The sequence below is a fragment of the Bos indicus genome, chromosome 5, assembly GCF_029378745.1.
Source record: "Bos indicus isolate NIAB-ARS_2022 breed Sahiwal x Tharparkar chromosome 5, NIAB-ARS_B.indTharparkar_mat_pri_1.0, whole genome shotgun sequence".
NCBI classification, from domain to species: Eukaryota; Metazoa; Chordata; class Mammalia; order Artiodactyla; family Bovidae; genus Bos; species Bos indicus.
The window spans coordinates 23,707,298-23,723,120 of NC_091764.1; the positions used below are offsets into that span (position 1 = coordinate 23,707,298).

General features: G+C 44.4%; 1 protein-coding gene and 1 pseudogene across 1 annotated transcript in view; one reads left to right on the forward strand and one right to left on the reverse strand.

The window, feature by feature from the left end:
- The window catches only part of CRADD (CASP2 and RIPK1 domain containing adaptor with death domain), a 199,337-nt gene that overhangs the window by 151,931 nt on the left and 31,583 nt on the right, over positions 1-15,823 (forward strand). The gene's annotated exons all lie outside the window — the stretch shown is intronic.
- LOC109558984 (chromobox protein homolog 3 pseudogene) lies at positions 1,123-1,708 on the reverse strand (annotated as a pseudogene).

Genomic DNA, 15,823 nt, shown 5'->3' on the forward strand with positions numbered 1-15,823 from the left:
CTGTCTGAGCCATCATGCTGATTACTACAAAGTTACTGTTTTTCTTGGCTTCTGCTGAACTAGTAACCCAAAATACTGAGAAAATTGAGCCTTCATGTAAGGAATGGATTGGAGTCAAGTCTGAAAAAACATGCAGGTCAAGCGTAGATTAGAAAAGTTTGTTCACTCATTTATTCCTGTAGATCGTAAATTGCCAATATTTTAAAACTATCTGATTAGGTTTCCATGAACAAATCTGAGACATCCCATGTATCATAGCCTTTCCGAAATATAGCACAGAGACTTCAAGTTCTTGTAAAACAATGGTTCACCAAAAGGAACCATCAAGTGTCCATTTAACTAAGTTTTGCTTTGCTATATTAAAACATACCAGAATTTTTCTACTTTTTTCATTTGGTTGGGAAGGCTGTTGATAGTGATAAAAATTCTCTTTCCAGGGTTTCTGCATATAAAACTGGATTTATGTGCAGATATGAATGCAGATTCTGATAGGGATGCTTTAAAAAATTACCCAATTTAAACTGCTTAATTTGTCTAATTAATTACAAAATTATTTAATTTGAAAGGTTAAGACTTAAATTTTCAATCTAAGTTGCAGTTATTTCTTACATTGCTCAAAATGATATAATTCCAGAACATGGGCTTATCCATGGTTATGAAAGGCTGCTGTTTAAATATATTTACCAAACAAAAACCACAACAAAAAATTAACTCCCAAACCATTTACATATGTTTTTTATGTATACACATACAAAAAACTTAGAATGGTCCTCAGGCATATATGAGTTAAATGCAAATTTTAAATTCTGATTGAGTAATGACTATGGAGATTTCCTCCAACATTTAGAAGAACTGTTCTCTAATGCTGAAGAAATAATATACCATGGTATCAAATTCTTTCCTGCTGAAGGAAGCAACGCTTTTATTTGTTCAAAGTAACCAGTGCTATAGATGGGGAAAAAAAAAACAAAAACCAATGTAACTTCTCCAATACTACTACAAAACAAACATATCAAACCTGATTTTCATTAGAATGTAGTTATTTCTTCACACTAAGAAATCAAAAAACCAGGACGCACATTATATATATATATATATATATATATATGGCAATGCAAACAATTATTGAGACTCATCTTCTGGACAAGAATGCCAAGTTAGTCTCTCTTCATTAAAAGCAATTACAATTTGAGGACACTTCATATTTGCCTCTTTTGCCAGCACCAAGTCCGCCTCATCAGAATCTTTCCATTTCATGAGGAACATTAATTCTCCAATGCTGTCTGTGGCACCAATTATTCATTCTGGATCAAGACCTCTGGCAGAACCTCTTGGTTTATCAGCAGCATCTCTTTTCTTCTTTGATTTGCTATCATCAGATTCACTGTCAGACGAAGATTTTCTTTTTTGTTCCATCTTTTTCTTTACCAGCTTTTTGAGAATTAAGAAATGCTTCAGTTAACTCTGGACAATCTAAATTTTCTTCAGGTTCCCAAGTATTGTCTGCATCTGTAGACCCCTTCCACTTGAGGAAGTACTCGGCCTTCCCGTTCACTACACGGTGGTCCGGTACTTTTTCTACTACACATTCTTCAGGTTCTGCCTCTTCAACTTTTTTACTCCTTCCATTTTGTTTCTTACCCATTTTTTGCAATGTAGTTTTATTGGAGGCCGTTTTTTATTGCACACTTGAAGAGCTATTATTCACCGCCTCTGAGTGGCTCTGGGTCCCGGGTCTGCGGCATTTCCTTAATACAATTTTAAAGAGATGACCATTAGCAGAGGGTGGTGCTTCTAGGCTCATCCAAATTACTCTGTAAAGCACACTCCCTAAATTAACCAGATTGCATTAATATTATCCATGAGGGCAAGCATCACTCTTCTTCTTAAGCTATTTCGCCAAACTGTACCAAATTGTGCTACCTCTAGAAGTAGGACATTCTGTGCCCTGTTTGAAGGCTGGTGTGACTGATGTAGTTGGAATTGCTGGAAGGAGGAGAGGGGAAGAGAAAGAATTGATACTCTTTAGGGAATTTCACTAGGCTCTTTGCACATGTCAGTATGGCTCATACGTGTGTTATTGTGTAAAAAATATTATCCTCCACCTTCTAGATGGTGGAATGGTCTCCATATCATGCTTCAAGGTCAGGCTATGTAAGTAAACCTAATAGTGAAGATAGGCTGACCATGGTCCCTGCTTTCCCCAGCCATCCCTGCCTATCACTCCTCCCCAACACCTACACTGTACGTTGTGATGATCAGTTACCTGAGGTGCTGGTGTATCTGGATTTCTTCCCTGCTTAAAAATTAGGAATACCTCAGGAGTGCAATGCAAAACTCCCTTGTCTTGAGCTGAAAATGTTAAAACATTTTAAAGTCACTAAATCCCTTAGTTAACTTACAGGTATATTGGAAGGACAGATGCTGAAGCTCCAATACTTTGGCCACCTGATGTGAAGGGCCGGCTCATTAGAAAAGACCCTGATGCGGGGAAAGACCCTGATGCTGGGAAAGATTGAAGGCAAAAGGAGAAGGAGGAGGCAGAGGATGAGGTGGTTAGATAGCATCACCAACTCGATGGACATGATTTTGAACAAACTCTGGGAGATAGTGAAGGATGGGGGAGCCTGGTGTGCTGCAGTCCTTGAGGCTGCACAGTCAGATACGACTGAGCGACTGAACAAGAACAACATGAGTCTATGGTAGTCATCTTAAATTGTTTCTGGAAAAAAAAAAACTTACAAGTGGCAGCAAATGACTTTTCCCCCCAGCCCTCCATCCCAAAGCAGCTGGTATTCTCGATCTTTGAAAGAAGCCCTGAAATCAGAAACCTGATGCTGAGGCATTTGGTTAGTGTTTGTATTACTCAAAGTGTGTGTGTGTGTGTGTGTGTGTGTGTGTGTGTGTGTGTGGTGTGTGTTTAATGGAGTGTTACTGCAGTTTAATGTCTTTGCCTTCAACTGGAGCTGTAGTGTATTGAGATACTGAGGTGGGGCTACTTCTAATACCTGCCTGTTCACAAGGCCTGTAACCCCTCCCCGGAGCTGTGGCAGAGGAGGAGGAGAGAATGATTCTAGGGGGAGAGTTATAAGGCTTGTGCAACAGGATATTTTCCTGGTGTCTGGTTTTAAACTCAGGACAGGAACATTAACTCATAGAGTAAGGATTGGCAACACACTCTCACACCATTAAAGGACCCTGGTTTGGCTGAGTGTTTGGTTCGCATAGTACAAGATCACTGCCTTTAAAGCCAGACCAACCCAAACTTGAATTCTGGCATTAGCCATTACTCTTTTGCATAACTTTGGACAAATTATTTAATCTCTTGGAATCTCAGTTTTCTCATCTGACAGGTATACATACACTGAGGGGTAGCTAAAAGATTAAGAAATAAGAAAACAGAATAGCACTTTGCAAGACAGTTTGGCAAATTCTTAAAAAGATAAACATAATCTTACCACATGATCCAGAAGTCCTGCTCTGAGGTTCTGCCTAAATAGTTGAAAACTTATGTCCACACAAAAAGCTACACACAAATGTTTATAGTAGCTTTATTCATAATCGCCAAAATTGGAAGCGACCAAGATGCCCTTTGGTAATTGAATGGATAAACAAACCGGTACATCCATGTGATGGAATATCATTCAGCAATAAAACGGATTGAACTATCAAGTCATGAAAAGACTCGGAGGAGCTTTAAATGCTTATTAGTCAGTGGAGGAAGGTAGTCTGAAAAGGATCCATACTGTATGATGCTAATAACATATGACATATTGGAAAAGGTAAACCTTTGGAGACCATTAAAAGATTGCTGGTTGCCTGGAGTTTGGGCAGAGGGGCTGAGGAATGAATACAGGAAATCCAGAGTTTTCAAAACAGTGGAAGTAGCTTGTGTGAGGTAATGGTGGACACACGGCACACGTGTTTACCGAAGCCCTGCGGATGTACAATACGAAGTGTGAGCCCTGCGGATATACAATACGAAGTGTGAGCCCTGCGGATGTACAATACGAAGTGTGAGCCCTAGTGTAAGCTTTCTTTTTTAAGATCAAACAAGACAATGTATGTGAATTGGCTAACCTACTAACGAGTGCATGTTAAACTCTAATAAATGATAGATTTTATTTATAATTTTTATTCTTACTCTAATTTCTAATAATGTCATGTAGACATTGTTTGTGTTAGATATATCCGTTTTAATTAAAAGTGGTATTTAAAAATCCAGCTGTTTATCAAATGAGAATTACTTGTCCTTTATAACCGTTTTCTCCTCTGCTGTCTGTCGTGTGCAAAGTGGATCACTTGTTTCCGGGTCCAGGGAAAGCAACCTGTGGCTCAGACTTGAGTTTTACTCCAGTCTGTGATTTACAGTTGGTGTAAAATTTGTGAGTGGAGTTTGTTAGTTATAATGCAATTGCAGTACAAGGCATCTTGAATTGATTTTTGTCATATCCTGTATTGTTATGTAAAGTGCTAACTTTAATCAGGAATTGTTTCAATACAATCTCCTTACTTGTCCTGAATGCAGTTTCTCTTCTTTTGTATAAGCTTTTTTGTATGGTTCAAATTAGTGTGGGAAGAATAGTAGGCAGGAAATATAAATTTAAGCATGTTAAATCAGGTTTAATGATTTAAGCATGACACATGTTAAATCATAAAAGAATTATATCATTAAAATGGTGCGTAGAGAACTTTGCCAACATCTGATAGAGTTGTAGGGATTGTATAAGAACAAACACCTATTCTGTAACTGGAGATCAAGTGTCAGAGTCCCTTTCCTTTTTTCACTGGATGCTAGGAATCTAACCTTGCAAAAATGTCCCCAGTGGCCAAGTCCCACAGAACTTGGATCCAGCGAGACACTGCAGAAGTTGTCGAGCAATGCAGTAGTCTTTGGGCTTTTACAAAGCAGCAACAATTAAATGTGACTTTTATCTCCTTATGCACTTTTCTGTGCCTAAATTTGGTATCTCCTCCTGCATTCACGTTGTCCACCCCATTAGAGAAATTGAAAAGACCAGTATCGTTGGTTTCTTTTGTCTCATCCCTATTACTATTTTAGGCTGAGGTCTCTGGTTTACCTACTGGGGTCTGTATGACATTATCTCAGAGCTGAAGGGTCTCAGTGATGCAGATGCCAGGAACAAGGGGAACTTGCTGGCATGGTGTGGGCTTCTCTTGGGTTCTGTGGATGTTGGGGAACCACTGGCCTGAGGAAGAGGATGGAGCTGAGCTAGGGAAGGGGGCAGAATGAGCTTAGAGCTCCCCAGGAAAGGGGAAGAATATATGCTTGGAAAAAAAAGCTGTTTCTGGGGTATCTGAGAGCAGGTTGAAGTCTAAGGCAAGCCGGAAACACCTTTTACCCCACTTGCTGAGGGTGTTGCGAAAAAAAAAAGTTGATCTGGAGCCAGAGGATATTGCCTGCAGACCAAATGCTGAAATGGAGGGGCACGGACAGGTAGGGGGAAGCAGGGGCAATAGCCAAGGTGATTGTCAGAGCCTGCTGCTCAGGCAGGGTTCCGCCGCTGCCTGCCGATTCTCTGGTGGGGCAATGCCAGCAACGAAGCACAGACCAGACTTGGTGCTGGCTGTAGGCATATTGTTTTCCCATAGCTGCTGTGGTTCAAACAGGATCTGGTGTCTTGTCATGAACAGATTGTTCCCACTGAGCACAAACACTCTTCTGTGAGCAGGGCCAGCGGATCTTCTGAGGAACTAGATGGAGTCCCCATTCCAAGATGAGCAGTTAGCGGGTTGGGGGAGATGGAGAAAAGCCGACTTTACCTTCTGTTTGTGTAAGTTTTGAATGAACTGGGTAGAATCCACATTCCCACCCCCGCCCCGAAAGTAAGTGACGTTCTAGTGGGGTTACCCAGCAGGACTACAGTTTGACTGCAGTTTAACTTGTTTGAAGGATCTGAGGGAGAGATTTAATCTACTCACATCGTGAATCCTAGAATCACACGTAAGCAGCCATGAAAGAAAACACTGCCATGGGACACAGAGTGTTGTAACCACTGCAATTTCTACTGTGGTGTCCTAGAAACTTTTGAGTACGCAGAGGAAACAAGCCTGAAACACGGGCCTGGCAGCCTGGAGGCCTGGCCTCTCCAGCCCAGCCTGCCTCAGAGTCTCTGAGCCGCTTTTGTCCAGTGGGAATGTGGGCAAAAATGTCTCAGAGGACAAGCCTTTCTAATAGATTGAAACGTGACTGAACCAACAGTGATCAGCAATATAAATGTGAAACCTCAGCTCTTGATTCCCTTTGTTCTGCTGTAGCGTATATATGCAACTGTCTTGAAAATAGACCATCTTTTCAAAACTTTACTGTATATGTGCTCTCACATCTTATTCAAATTATGCCCGTAATTAAAAAGTTTTGCCCATCAGGGATTCTCTTCTGTGGTTGGCATCACACCCTGGGGTGCTTTTAGCATCCTGTGGGAGTGTATTTATTTTTTATTTTATTTATGTGGCTGCATCAGGCTTTAGTTGCAGCAGCAAGATTTTTGTTGCAGCGCACGGGCTTCTCTCTAGTGGCACACAGGCTTAGCTGTCCCCTGGCACATGGGATCTTAGTTCCCCAGCCAGGGATTGAATCCATGCCCCTGCATTGGAAGGTGGATTCTTAACCATTGGACCACCAGGGAGTCCATGGGAGTGTTTTCAGATGCCACAGTGATCAGGGGTGGGATGCTAGTGATATCTGATGGGCAGGGGCAGAGCTGCTGTGTAATACTCTGGACAGTTCTGCAGAGAGGAGAATGGTCCCACAACCCTCACGACTTCCATATGTTCTGCCAGGTTTTCAAAGAATCCAACTTTGTTTTACACGTTAATGTTTAGCAGTTTTCATGTTTAAAGATATACACAGAATTCTCCAGGAATATATATAAGCAGAGGTAAGATTGTACTCTGTTTTGCTCAGAGCTTTACGGAGTTATTCACCATTTCAGAAAAATCTTCTCACCATTAGCAAACACTGAAAGTGTTTGTGTCACTGGAACAGCACACCCGTACCGTCTACATTGTAGCTGTCACATCCGTGGTGATTCTGTAGGTGTGTGAATCTGAAGCTTCATTGCACTTTAGAGCAGTTATGTAGAGTATTTATATATTGAAATACATATTATTTTATAGAAGTTATGCTATTTCATTTCTCATTTGTATTACAGTTTGCACATTGATTTTAAAACATGTATAGGTAGGTTACATTATTTTATATCAGATTAGCAAATAACAGAATTGTAAAATGTTGGATTGTAAAAATTGGATTGTAACTGATTGAATTGAAAACCACTGGACCAGAGGGTTCTCAAGTCCCTTTTTGCTTTAAAATTCCTTTAACCTATCAGGTTACTTAGTCTGATGCCTTCATTTTTACAGGTGGGTGATGCTGGGAGGGATTGGGGGCAGGAGGAAAATGGGACGACAGAGGATGAGATGGCTGGATGGCATCACCGACTCGATGGACATGAGTTTGAGTGAACTCCGGGAGATGGTGATGGACAGGGAGGCCTGGCGTGCTGTGATTCATGGGGTCACAAAGAGTCGGACACTACTGAGCGACTGAACTGAACTGAACTAAGTCTTTCATGCATTGCATTCAGCCAATTTCTATTGACTACCTCCTCAAGGTGTGGATACACAGTGGACAAAAATCGGATCCCTGTCTTCAAGCAATCTTCAGCTTGGCAGCCAAGATAAGATATATGCCAAGAAATAAAAAATAGAAAACCCCAGGGCTTGTTAGCAGCTCAGCTGCATCTAGAACCCACCATTGCTTTGAAGACTGGTTCATTTTTTATGTGTGGTACTCCCTGGGCCTGAGGTGGGGCCTGGCATTCTGAGGCTAGAAATGTTTCTGTCTATCTGTGATCATTGGAGAGGAGTAGACTGGGAGGAATATACCGCCAGCCAAAAGAAAACGATTTTAGTTTACTCTCTCCTTTTTCCCTGCAGAATAACAGAAGCCTAGGAGTGGCTAGTTAGCTTCCCACTGCTCACTCAGGTGAAGGGTTAGTTAGGACTAAGCCTGAGAATGGCAGCAGTGAGAGGGCAAAGAGCACAGAAAGCAGATTCCACAGCTTTATCCTCTGCTGCTGCTGCTGCTAAGTCGCTTCAGTTGTGTCCAACTCTGTGCGACCCCATAGACGGCAGCCCACCGGGCTTCCCGTCCCTGGGATTCTCCAGGCAAGAACACCGGAGTGGGTTGCCATTTCCTTCTCCAATGCATAAAAGTGAAAAGTCAAAGTGAAGTCGCTCAGGCGTGTCCGACTCTAGCGACCCCATGGACTGCAGCCTATCAGGCTCCTCCGTCCATGGGATTCTCCAGGCAAAAGTACTGGAGTGGGGTGCCACTGCCTTCTCCCTTTATCCTCTGACGGAAATATAATGCAAGCTACACTGTGAACACCTGTGGAATTTACATTTTCTAGTATAAAAGTAAAAGCGTTAGTCATTCAGCCATGACGGACTTTTTGCGACCCCGTAGACTGTAGCCCACCAGGTTCCTCTGTCCATGGAATTCTCCAGGTAAGAATACTGGAGTGGGTTGCCATTCCCTTCTCTAGAGGATCTTCCCAAACCAAGGATTGAACCCAGGTCTCCTGCATTACAGGCAGATTCTTTACTGTCTGTTACATTTTAAAAAGTAAAAAGAACATGTGAAAAAGAACATGTGAAATTGATGTATTTAACCCAGTATGTCCAAAGTACAATTATCATTTCAACCTGGAAGGAATAGCAAACAATTTTTAATGAGGTATTTTACGCTTGTTTTCCACACCTAAGTCTTCAGAATCTGGTGTGAGCTTCGTACTTGCAGCACACTTCAGTGTGTGTCAGGCTCTTTCTTTAAGTGCTCAGCAGCCACATGTGGCTAGTGACTACCACACTGGATCAGTTCAGTTCAGTTCAGTCGCTCAGTCATGTCGAACTCTTTGCGACCCCATGAATCGCAGCACACTAGGCTCCCTGTCCATCACCAGCTCCCGGAGTTCACTCAAACTCATGTCCGTCAAGTTGGTGATGCCATCCAGCCATCTCATCCTCTGTCGTCCCCTTCTCCTCCTGCCCTTAATCTTTCCCAGCATGAGTCTTTTCCAATGAGTCAACTCTTCGCATGAGGTGGCCAAAGTACTGGAATTTCAGCTTCAGCATCATTCCTTCCAAAGAACACCCAAGACTGATCTCCTTTAGAATGGACTGGTTGGGTCTCCTTGCAGTCCATGGGACTCTCAAGAGTCTTCTCCAACACCACAGTTCGAAAGCACCATACTGGATAGCACGACTATATAGGAAAAGGACTTTTTAGCCCTTTTTCTGCCTTCATCCTGTTCCCCTATCTAGGCACTCCATCAGAACTGCTCTCATTATAAGCAGTGACTCTTCATCTAGAGGACACTCCCATCCCTGTGAGATGACAGTGGACAGAGAATGGGGGTACAGGTACTGTTACGCACCCACTCTCTGGACAAGAATCAAAGGCTCTGAAGATACAGGCAGTTCCCGCCAAGTCTTACCTGCCCAGTTTAGTGTGCTGGGGTGACGTCTCCAGAAGGGACAACTGCTGATTTGGAATGAGAGATCTGGATTTGGAGAAGTGACCAGGAAATTCAAGGATTCAGTACAATAGAACTTTACAATAGAATTTCACAAATTTACTACTTTTTAAGTTACTTCTTTTTCCTTCTCATTCTGTCTTCATCTGTTCATTTAGCTCCTTTTGGAAATCACATGCCAAGGGTATTGGGCCAGGTGACTTCCCAGGGACCCTCCCTGTCCATGTTACTGTCTCCTCAGGTGGAGGGCAGCCCAGCAGAACCTGGGACCTGGTCCTTCAAGGGACTGCAACTCTGACCAGGTCTCCCCAACAGTGGCTCTGAGGTATTTGAAATATGTTTTCAAAATGCCTGGGAGCTGTGTTCAGGGGTGTGTGGGTGGTGGGTGGGTGGGGGCAGAGAATGTGGAGGCTGACTGGACCAAGTGCTTTACGTATTATATATCACTGTGCTGAATGGGCAGGATGATCATTTGAAGCAGGTCCTAGATTTATCCTCATCCTACAAGAGGCAATGGAGGGAGAAAACGTGGAGTAACTTGCTCTAGGTCCCAGTAGCTATGATCATCCCATTCTTTATGGTTGGCTGGCAGAATTTTCTTTCTTGGCAGTAAGCTGCCTGCTAAGTCACTTCAGTCGTGTCTGACTCTGTGTGACCCCAGGGACGGAAGCCCACCAGGCTCCCCCGTCCTTGGGATTCTCCAGGTTGCCATTTCCTTCTCCAATGAATGAAAGTGAAAAGTGAAAGTGAAGTCGCTCAGTCGTGTCCGACTCTTAGCGACCTCATGGATTGCAGCCTACTGGGCTCCTTCATCCATGGGATTTTCCAGGCAAGAGTACTGGAGTGGGGTGCCAAGCTGCCAGCCCCTTCTTATTCATTTTTCTTTTTCCATGACATCTTCTTTTCCTCCACACTAACTCACCTCTTTACCACAGAGGTGCTTTAGGTAAGATCTCATCATAAAACAAGTTGAGGGCTTCTAACCCCCTGTCTGTGGCCTTCAGACGGTCATTCCCCTTGATGGCTCAGATTCCCTCTTCAGGAGACTCAGTCTGGGGACATGTGACATTAAGCTTAGATGAGGTCATTATTCAGCCAGTCAGGGATCCATTTTGCCTGTCATCTCATGGGATCCAGAGCAGGGAGCGGCTGCTACCACCTTAGCCTTTTATTGGAAGAAAATCTGCTTCCCAAGACCAGAGGGCGCTGTGTGGCCACTTGGCAGGCCTTGCCCATGGATAGTGCCTTGCCAAGATGCCCCTTCTCCAGGCCTGGACCTCAGCTTCACAGACCAAGGGATTCCTGGACCAGAGCAGAGCAGTCTGGGAAAGAAGATGGAGAAACTGGTTCATGAGAACCAATCTTAGAGACTGGTGGAGAAGTCACAATGCCCATTCATTAATATGTTGGAAAGAATTCTTCCTAAGCAAACACAGATATTCACGTTTGCAGGTTAGCGTATTTTTCTCCCTGCAGAAGACCTTGTGTGAGGAGCCAGACTTTTATCAGAAGGTTGTGTTAACACACCTGGAATCAGAACTAGGAGAGCTATGAGGTTATTATTGGAAAAGTAAGTATTTGTAGCTGAAGAGAACATGGTACAAAAGGATGCTTAGTGATAAAGCTCACCTAGGCCTCCCCTGACCCTTGCTCCTTAGCCCCTTCCCCAGAGGCAACCCTTATTAATAATGAACTTCTTCCACATGTTGGATTGTCTGAGGCCTCCATTTCCTGAGCAGGGAAGTTCCTGCTATACCGGCCAGGTGCCTTATATCTTCTAGTTAGGCTACCTTCCTGGATCAGCTTTTACTTAGTAGTGGATGGCAGACGGGAGGTACATGAGCAGTGGGAGTGACAGAGGCAGTTGGGAGGAGAGGTGCGCAGGAAGCTGCTGAGTTAAAAGGATCTGCATTCTCTAGAGGGGAGGATCCGGAGGAGGGGTGTGGAGTGACCCAGGAGCTTCCCAGTGACACTAGAAAGGAGTGCTCCCAGGCCCCTGGCAGGGAGCAGATGCCAGGTCCCTGGTAGAGTATTCCCTGACCCTTCCTGGGCCCTGGGGAACAGAATGGGGGGAACTCTGCCCCAACTGTCTTGAAGGCACAGCACCCGCCCCAGAACAATAGCCCCAAAGAGACAGAGCAAGATGAAAAGCACTGTGAGAGGTGCCCCATCCCCACTGCCCCCTCCCAGCCCCAGAGCAGCCACGCCATTCAAGGTCAGTCATATCTTATGGTGCAAAAAGGCGCCTTCCAGCTTCCACACTGTGACCTGGAGACAATGCGGGAGAACGTCTGTAGCAAGAAGGCACAATTAGCCGATTCATTACGCTGACATTTCTAGCCACAAAATAAGGCCTTTCCCCTTAATTAGGGTTGTGACAGATAAAAGCGTATTCCCAGCCGACTTCTGTTATTCACGCGGGCAGGCCTATTATCCCTGCTTGGTCTGGCCTTGTCTGTATATGAGGGCTTGCTCTGTGTGTGCGCTCTTGGCAGCTTTGTAAAGGATTCAGAGGGAATAAACACAGGGCCTGCTTCCTGCCCTGCATCCAGAAGAGAAGACACATTCATACATATGGTCTGAGCCAGCAAACCGTGGTGCTTCAAAAGCAGGAAAAGAGCTAATCAGGGGGTGGGGGGTGTCTAACACCAGTTCATGTGAGGAAAATAAAGCTAATGGGGGATCTAGAAGCCAGTTCAAGTGAGGAACCAAGGGTGGTTAGAGTGGAAGAGGGGAACTAAAAGGTGCCATGAACATCATCTCCGATCTTCGAAAAGGTGGTGGAATATAGTGATGGTGACTAAAAGCCAGATTATTGTTGTTGTTTAGTTGGTAAGTCATGTCCGACTCTTTTGCGACCCTGTGGACTGTAGCCCCCCAGGCTCCTCTGTCCATTGGGATTTCCCAGACAAGAATACTGAGGTGGGTTGCCATTCCCTTCTCCAGGGGATCTTCCCCACCAAGGAATCAAACCAGTATCTCCTGCTTGGCAGGTGGAGTCTTTACCGCTGAGCCACCAGGGAAGCCAAAACCCAGATTGCCCAAGTTTAAATTCTGGTTAAGGCACTTTAAGACCTGTGTAACCATGGGCAAGTGACTTCACCTCTCTGTGCCTCAGTCTCCTCATTTAAGAAAGTGAAGATGATGTGATGCCTATCACGTAGGGCTCTTGTGCGGCCTGAGCAGGTCACAGCATGGTGAGCTCTTGTAACAGTGCCTGACAAGGTAAGCACTGCAAGTATTTGCTACTATACATAAGACAGGGAGCAGAAAGTTGATTGCACCAGAAAACCAAAGTAGAATCAGGGATGGAAAATCTACCTTAATATATAGATTAGCTTGTTTTATTGTTAGAGTTACCCAATAAGGGGCTTGGAAAAATAATAAGCAAAGACAGCGCTAGAGTCCAGATGGATTTATTCTCCAGTCCAAACCCATTTGAGTTCTGCGTGTCTAGACATCCTGACGTTTCCATTTGGCTATCTTCTAGGCGTCTCACATTTAACATGTTCAGAACTCATCTGGGTCCTGCTTCCACCTGTTTCCACCCCCAGTCTTCTCCATTTCAGTGCTGGCAGTGGCAATACCAGCCACCCGGTCACCCAAGGTAGAAGTTTGACAGTCAGTCATCTTTGACTCCTCCGTCTACCTCGTCCCCAGAGTCAGTAACCCAGAGTTGTCCATTCTGCCTCTTCAGTATCCCTGGTGTCCATCTCCTTTTCTCCTTAGTCATGGCCTCTCTTCTAGTCCAAGAAATGATCACCCCTCCCTTGCAGTAACTCACTAACTGGCCTTTTGCTCTTACCTGTGCCCCGAAGCCAGAAAGCCTACAGGGCACCTTGGTGTACAAAAGTACGCTGCCCGTATGAAGAGAGGCAGCCCTGGCCAGGCCTTGGGGAGCAGACTGGGGCCAGATTTCACCCCTCACTTATCTGCTTGGCCAGCACCCTTGTGCTTCAGCACCTGCTCAACCATGTGCAGTGGTCCTTCTTCCCAAATGATTTTTCCAACAGCAGTTGGAGTGGTTTTATTAAAATGTAAATTGGATCATGCCACACTTCTCTGTAACATTACCCCATCCACAGTCCTTCATGGGCTTCCCTGGTGGCTCAGCTGGTAAGGAATCTGCCTGTGATGCGGTATACCTGGGTTGGATCCCTGGGTTGGGAATATCCCCTGGAGAAGGGAAAGGCTACCCACTCCAGTATTCTGGCCTGGAGAATTCCACGGACTGTATAGTCCATGGGGTCTCAAAGAGTCAGACATGGCTGAGTGACTTTCACTTTCACTTGCACAGTCCTTCATGGCTTTCTGTTGCCCTTGAGCTGTGAATCAGATCCAAGCTCCATCCTGTCATTTATCAGATCAGATCAGATCAGATCAGTCGCTCAGTCGTGTCCAACTCTTTGTGACGCTGTGAATCACAGCACACCAGGCCTCCCTGTCCATCACCAACTCCCGGAGTTCACTCAGACTCATGTCCATCGAGTCATTGATGCCATCCAGCCATCTCATCCTCTGTCGTCCCCTTCTTCTCTTGCCCCCAATCCTTCCCAGCATCAGAGTCTTTTCCAATGAGTCAACTCTTCACATGAGGTGGCCAAAGTACTGGAGTTTCAGCTTTAGCATCATTCCTTCCAAAGAAATCCCAGGGCTGATCTCCTTTAGAATGGACTGGTTGGATCTCCTTGCAGTCCAAGGGACTCTCAAGAGTCTTCTCCAACACCACAGTTCAAATGCATCAATTCTTCGGCGCTCAGCCTACTTCACAGTCCAACTCTCACATCCATACATGACCACTGGAAAAACCATAGCCTTGACTAGACGAACCTTTGTTGGCAAAGTAATGTCTCTGCTTTTGAATATGCTATCTAGGTTGGTCATAACTTTCCTTCCAAGGAGTAAGCGTCTTTTAATTTCATGGCTGCAGTCACCATCTGCAGTGATTTGGGAGCCCAGAAAAATAAAGTCTGCCACTGTTTCCCCATCTATTTCCCATGAAGTGATGGGACCGGATGCCATGATCTTCGTTTTCTGAATGTTGAGCTTTAAGCCAACTTTTTCACTCTCCACTTTCACTTTCATCAAGAGGCTTTTTAGTTCCTCTTCACTTTCTGCCATAAGGGTGGTGTCATCTGCATAGCTGAGGTTATTGATATTTCTCCCAGCAATCTTGATTCCAGCTTGTGTTTCTTCCAGTCCAGCGTTTCTCATGATGTACTCTGCATAGAAGTTAAATAAACAGGGTGACAATATACAGCCTTGACGTACTCCTTTTCCTATTCAGAACCAGTCTGTTGTTCCATGTTCAGTTCTAACTGTTGCTTCCTGACCTGCATACAAATTTCTCAAGAGGCAGGTCAGGTGGTCTGGTATTCCCATCTCTTTCAGAGTTTTCCACAGTTGATTGTGATATATTAATATCCATCATATTAATGTATTAATTATATTAATAGCCATTAATCAGGTCAGAGTGCCGAGGCCATAGACTGAACACCTAGGGGCATTCACATTTTATTTGGCTCACGCAGCATTTTAAAAAATTTTTCAAATCAGTTGACACTATTTCAAATTGAGATTCCACTTAGAATATAGATTCTTGGCTTCTCTTGGAAGATTAGAAAATGTGGAGTTGAAGGACCCTCTTCCTCCCACTTGGCTGGTGCTGAGTGGTGACACTTGGCTTGTGCTGAGTGGCGGCTGTTTCCCCCAGCTGGGGTGCAGGTGCTCCGGTTTTCCCCAGTCCCCACTGCTCCATGGTTTATCCTTTATTTCCTGCAAGTAATCTGCTAGGCCCCAGTAAATGTCTGCCTTTGCAGCCTCTAAGCTTGATCAACCCCTTCACTTTACGGTGAGGAAGCTGAGGTTAGAAAGGTGGCATTTTAGTCTCCAGGTCTAGTGCTGGGTCATGAAACATGTCATGACTTCTGCCCTGTCTGCTGAATCACAACTGCCTCTCAGTTACTGAAGGAAAGGAAACACACCGTGCAACCTGGTTAATTATTCTTCCTGCTGTGCTTGCTAGCCAACATGCCCTTCTGTTATCTTGCTTATATCTGTGACCACATGAAAATTAGAACACTTGGTCTAGAAGATTGGGATGTTGTTCTATGAATATCACCCATTTGGCATGAGAGTCTAGCTAAAATAGGAAAAAAGGAGAAATGGGGGAGGACTGGAAATGACAGGAAAAATAAAATCTTTTGAGAGGGGGCACAGTCTTCTCCTTGTGTTACAGAAAGGTGGGGGGCTGGCTGGAT